Raw genomic sequence first — 6,000 nt, forward strand, 5'->3', positions numbered from 1 at the left:
CCCTGTGTTAATGAATGGGGAAGTAGGATGGATGGGAGGGGGGCGGGCCCCTATGTGACCGCACCAAATGTAAAGGGGAGGGGATTTGGAGGTGTTGTTTTCGGGGGTGGGGCCGGCCTGAAAACGTAAAATGATGTACACACAGTAAGTGTGTGTGTATGAGACACTGCTCCCGGGCCCCTTGTCAGCCCGGGCCCCGAAGCAGCCGCTTCCCCTGCTTCCCTGGTAGTTACGCCACTGGCTGACCTATTCTGAGGATAAAGAAGAATATAAACTCCAGTTTTTGCAATGTGATAAATTTCATTTAATCAGAAATGCGGTAAATCATATACATGCGACGTTACGGCCACAATCCGGCCTTCATCAGACTGGTACCGCTAAAGGAACTGTTCGGATGGCGGGCGTAGTTATAGGAATTGCAGACTCAGTACTGCCAGTGATTGTAGTAACGCCTATTCTGAGGATAAGTCATCAATATCTAAGTCAAGGAAAACCCATTAAATCTGTGATCATTATTGGGCAGGAATCTATAGGGAAGTTCATAGATCTGTAATTTTTCCCTACTAATTACACCATGTCCTTGGACCAATTACAGTGGTGCTTGGAAGTTTGTGAACCCTTCAGAATTCTTTATATTTCTGCATAAATTTGACCTAAAACTGCAAAAGAGTTTTACAAAAGTTTTAAAAGTATATAAAGATAACCAAATCAGACTAGTTCATTTATTGAGGAAAATGATCCAAAATGGCAAAAGTATGTGAACCTTTAGGATTAGCAGATACGTTAAAGGTGAAATTAGAGTAGAAGTGTTTTCAATATACGGTATGGCACTGTGCTTGGTAAGCTGCAAGAAGGCCACAGCACTTACAGGATCTCTGGTGCCTCCTCAAACAGCTGATCAGCAGAGGTCCTTGGTGTTGGACCCCCATGATCAGATACTGATAACCAATCCAGAGGATAGGTCATCAGTTACAAAGTCTCAGAAAACTGCTTTTTAAAGGGATTTAACAGGCATCTATAAAAGTCTGATCTTCATAACATCTTTGGGGAAGTGTATTATGACACAAAGGGGATTTCTGAGGACCTCAGAAAGAGAGTTTTTGATGCTCATCAGGATGGAAAAGGGTACAAAACCATCTCTAAATAGTTTGGACTCCACCAATCCACAGTGAGACATATTGTTTAGAAATTGATGAAATTTAAGCCCACTATTACCCTCCCCAGGAGTGGTCAATCAGCAAAGATTATGTTCGTGAGTCCACCATCAGGAGGACACTGAACAATAATAGTGTGCATGTCACATGTAAGGACATTTGTCAGTGAGCTTAACCTTAACAGAACATTGGTCAACAGTTACAGGAAACATTTAGGTGCAGTTATTGCTGCAGAAGGGGGTCACATCAGATACTAAAATACCTTGAATTTTCCTACAAAGTGACCCAACTTCAGCAAGGCTGAAAAAGCTTTGGATAAAATTAATTATTTAATTATTTAAAATTTAATATTTCAATGCAAAATTAAATGATATCTGGAGCTTAATTTTATCCCATGTGCAAGAATAAGCATAGTGAAGTATAAGATCATCAAATGAGATAAGTGCACCTGTCAGACTTAAAAATTGCTTAAAAGTAAATGATCTCAAAGGAGTGAAAAGGGTAATAAACACTTAATAGGTCGAAGGTTCTTATTTATGTACTGTACAATCGTGTTTGCTGTCAACTCTTCCCACAATTTCAGATATTTTAGCTGGACAGCAGCGTAATTTAGCTTAATATTGGAGACCCTTAAAGGGGTTTTGTCATTTCAGCAAATGGCATTTATTATGTAGAGAAAGCTAAAGCAAGGCACTTCCTAATGTATTGTGATTGTTCATATTGTTTCCTTTGCTGTCTGGATTCATTTTTCCATCACATTATACACTGCTCATTTCCATGGTTACGGCAACCCTACAATCCATCAGCGGTGGCCGTGCGTGCACACTATAGGACAAAGCATAAAGCCAGCACTTTTTCCTAAAATGTGCAAGCACAGCTACCACTGCTGGATTGCAGGATGGTCGTAACCATAGAAACGAGCAGTGTATAATGTGATGGGAAAATGAATCCAGCCAGCAAAGGAAGCAATATGGACCATCACAATACATTAGTATTAGTATTAGTGTCCTGTATTAACTTTCTCTACATGATAAATGTCACTTGCTGAACTGACACAACCCCTTTAAACCACCAAGGGCTTTCTCTAGCTGGGCGCTAAACTCAATAAATCCTTTTTACCTTTCCAAATGAGTAAATCCAAGATGCTATCACTTTATATTTCCCATTATTTATCCAAACTAGAGAGTTAGACAGGACGTACAGGAGCTGTGAGAGTAGAGCCATACTGTTCAGGGTTACCCTATCAACCTTGTTTAGAGGCATTTTGTTCCAAACTAAAACCATCTGGATATATCTTCTATCAAAGAAAAATACTAATAGAAATGTATTGAGCGGAATCTCTGCAAGTATCAACTGAGTGGAACCAGCGATAGCTCAGAGGTTGTAGAAGATTATTATACAGAGACAGTAGAATCAACTTATTCCTATTTATCTTTAGGCCGGAATAAAAACAAACTCATCTATTCATCTGGGCAGTGTATAATATAATGATTCCAAAGTGTTCAAATAGAATATCATCTGCATAGAGGTCGATTTTCTCTGTTGCCCCTCTGAAATCTTATGACAGCTAGCATGGAGCCTGCGTGAAGCAATCCGTATTCAATGCGTCTTTCACTGATCATTGCTAGGGGATGTAGATTGTTATTCTTCAGGTTTTCTTCACACACTTGAAGAATGCATGCGATCCCGATACAATCCAGACAGAAAAAAAAGACACTGAGCGCAATAGCAGACAAAACAGATTCAACTTACAGATTCAACTTGCGTGCAAAACCATCCGTTTTTTCCTGAACAGATCCTGACGCAGTCCGTATCACTCGTGTGAAAGCCATAGACCAGTGAAGGCAGTGACTGGCTGCAGCAGACATAAGCCCTGTCCAGGCACGTCACTGCTGCCGTGTGTAAACAAACAGTGGTAGGAGACCTGAACCAGCGCCACAGACAATGGAGCTGGAGAAAGGGATAAAAAATATAAATAAAGGTAAAAGCAAAAAAAAGACTCTGGCCAGCTACATAACGATCTGATGCTCACGCCATTAATTAATGCTAGGAGTACCAGGTACATATGCACTTGGCCAGCAGCCGCAAGTCCCTCCTGAATATAAATGTATCACCATCCTGATGGTCATAGGACAGTATTTTATGCTGCACTATGGTATTTGGTTTTGCTGGTGCGGTATTGTGTGCCGTACTGTAGTATTGCTGGCCCCGCCTTCATCCATTGTCCTGCCTGCATGTGGCTTGAATTGGCCCTGCCTACTTGCGTTGCCCCGCCTTCTGTCCGTTCAGACTCGACAACTGGGGGCCACTTTTAGTTTTTTTTTCCAGGGCCACTTTAAGTTCCCAATCCACCCTTGCTTCCCCTCCCCAAAACTTTCTCCTATCTCACCGCATAACCTGCACAATAGTCTTCTACCTGCGCATTCTATACACACACCTTGACATCATAAAAAAAACTACAACTTCTTCCGCCTCCCCCCCAAAAAAGATAAAAAAGAAACAAAGAAGAGACACTCTTATCATTTAATTAACAGAAAAGTAAAGTCTTTTCAGCTACAAATCAATATATAGAAATAGCACTGTTTAAAACAACCAAGGCCAAGTTCACGCTTCAGTTATTTGATCAGTTATTTCCATCAGTTAGGCTACATTCACATGAACGTATTTTGTTTCCATGTCCGTTCCGTTTTTTTTTGCGGAATGCAGAACCATTTATTTCAATGGGTCCGCAAAAAATGCAGACAGCTCACCATGTACTATCCTCATCCGTATGTCCATTCCATAGCCCCGCAAAAAAATTGAACATGTCCTATTCTTGTCCGTTTTGTGGACAAGGATAGGCATTGTTACAATGGATCTGCAAAAAAAAAAAAAAAACGGATGCCAAAAGGAATGTCATCCGTTTTTTTTGCGTATATGCAATTTTGCAGACCGCAAAACACATACGGTCGTGTGAATGTAGCCTTATTGTAAGCCAAAACCAGGATCAGATCAGAAACACAGAACAGGTGCAAATGTTTCCATTATACCTGATCTCTGTGCAGGCTTCACTACTGGTTTTGGCTCAAAATAACTGATGGAAATAACGGACCGAATAACTGAAGTGTGAACTCAGCCTTAGGCTCCCTGTGAAAAACCGTATCTCTTTTGAGGTCCACAAATCACAAATCCTTAAAAACGGATGTGGTCTGTGTGCTGTCCGCATTTTATCTGAAAACAATGGGTCCGTGGTTTGCATTTTGCGGACATAGTCAATCATTCTGTGGAACAGACATAAGGATGCAGAAAACACACCCATCATCTGTATGTCCATTCTGCAAAAATATAGAACATGTCCTTTACCTGTCCTTAAAATGTGGACAGGCAGACCCATTGAAATCAATGGGTCCACAAAAAATGCAGATGCAACACCGACTGCATCTGTTTTTTGTGGATCCACAATTTGAGGACCGCAAAACGGATACAGTCGTGTGCATGAGACCTAAAGGCAAAAGTATATTTAAAGAAACCAACGCATTAGACTCCTGCAGGTAAGCAAAGAACTTTCGCTAAGCAACTCTGAGTATTTAGGGGGTCATTTATTAATTAGACGTATTTCTGGCTCAGATCTGTAACTTCTCACCGCTAACGGCAGGTCTAAAAAAGCGGGTGTGGCAGGGAAGGAGATCATTTACAATTTTCTATGCCAGTTTTACGTGTAGGAAATGGTCTAAATATAAGACAGCTAGAAAGATGTTTTACATTTAGAAGCGTCGGTGTATCCGCCAAAGTGGATCTACTGCCAGGTATAGGGCTTATTAAGACCAGTGTCTAAAACGCCAGTCTTAATAAATGTGCCCCTTAGTCTCTGACAGGCACATGCATCTGTTAATGTCATTATACAGTAAGTAAGTCTTTCTTTTTGTGTATTTGCCAAGGAGCCAGGAAAGAACATGAAGGATCATCCTACTGTCACCCTGGTCCTTCAAGTGGTGTCTAGATCACCCTTGTCTTGGAGTGATGTCATATTGCATTTGGTATGAGATAGCGTAGACAGAAAGGGTCATTGTTTTAACTGTATATTCATAGAAAACTTATTTTTTTGGTATTTTTTGCTGCTTTTCATGTTGGCAGTACTACACTATTTAAAATTAGATACAAAATCTTGTCCTTCTGTAGCAGTCAGCACAGAGAGACAAAACTCCTGTATGGATACAGATGTAGCCACCATTATCGCTAGGATATGCCCCCATTGTCTGATAGGTGAGGGTCCCACCGCTGGGACCCGCACCTACAATGAGAACGGAGCGGGGAAATTAACAGAGGGCTCACTACGTATGCGCAGCCGCCCCCATTCATTTCTATGGGGCTGCCGAAAATAGCCGAGCGCTGGATCGGCTATTTCCATCTGCCCCATAGAAATGAATGGGAGCGGGGGAAAGCGTGTGCGGTGCGCTGCCATTCACTTCTATGGGAGCAGCGGCGAGCAGCGTTTGGTAGTAGACTGACCCTGGGAAATCCGGGGTCCTCTAGCTACAGCTCTCCCCGCTTCGTTCTCGTTGTAGCAGTGGGACCAGCACCTATCAGACAATGGGGGCATATCCTAGCGATATGTCCCCATTGTCTGAGATGGGAATACCCCTTTAACACGTTAAGGCAACAAAAACACATTACAGTAATACAAACAAATCACCATAAAGTGCCCATCCTGGTGGCAACTGGTATCAAAATAATGCTGATTACATCTATATGTAATCATTTGTCAGTTTACTGCTGCTGTGTGGAGAAGGTGTCTGCTAGTATAATAGAAGATGAAGAATTGGGATGACAGTATGACAGCTCTATTGTTCTCTGGATAGGCCTAGAA

Source organism: Bufo bufo, chromosome 2 (assembly GCF_905171765.1).
Source record: "Bufo bufo chromosome 2, aBufBuf1.1, whole genome shotgun sequence".
Lineage (NCBI taxonomy): Eukaryota > Metazoa > Chordata > Amphibia > Anura > Bufonidae > Bufo > Bufo bufo.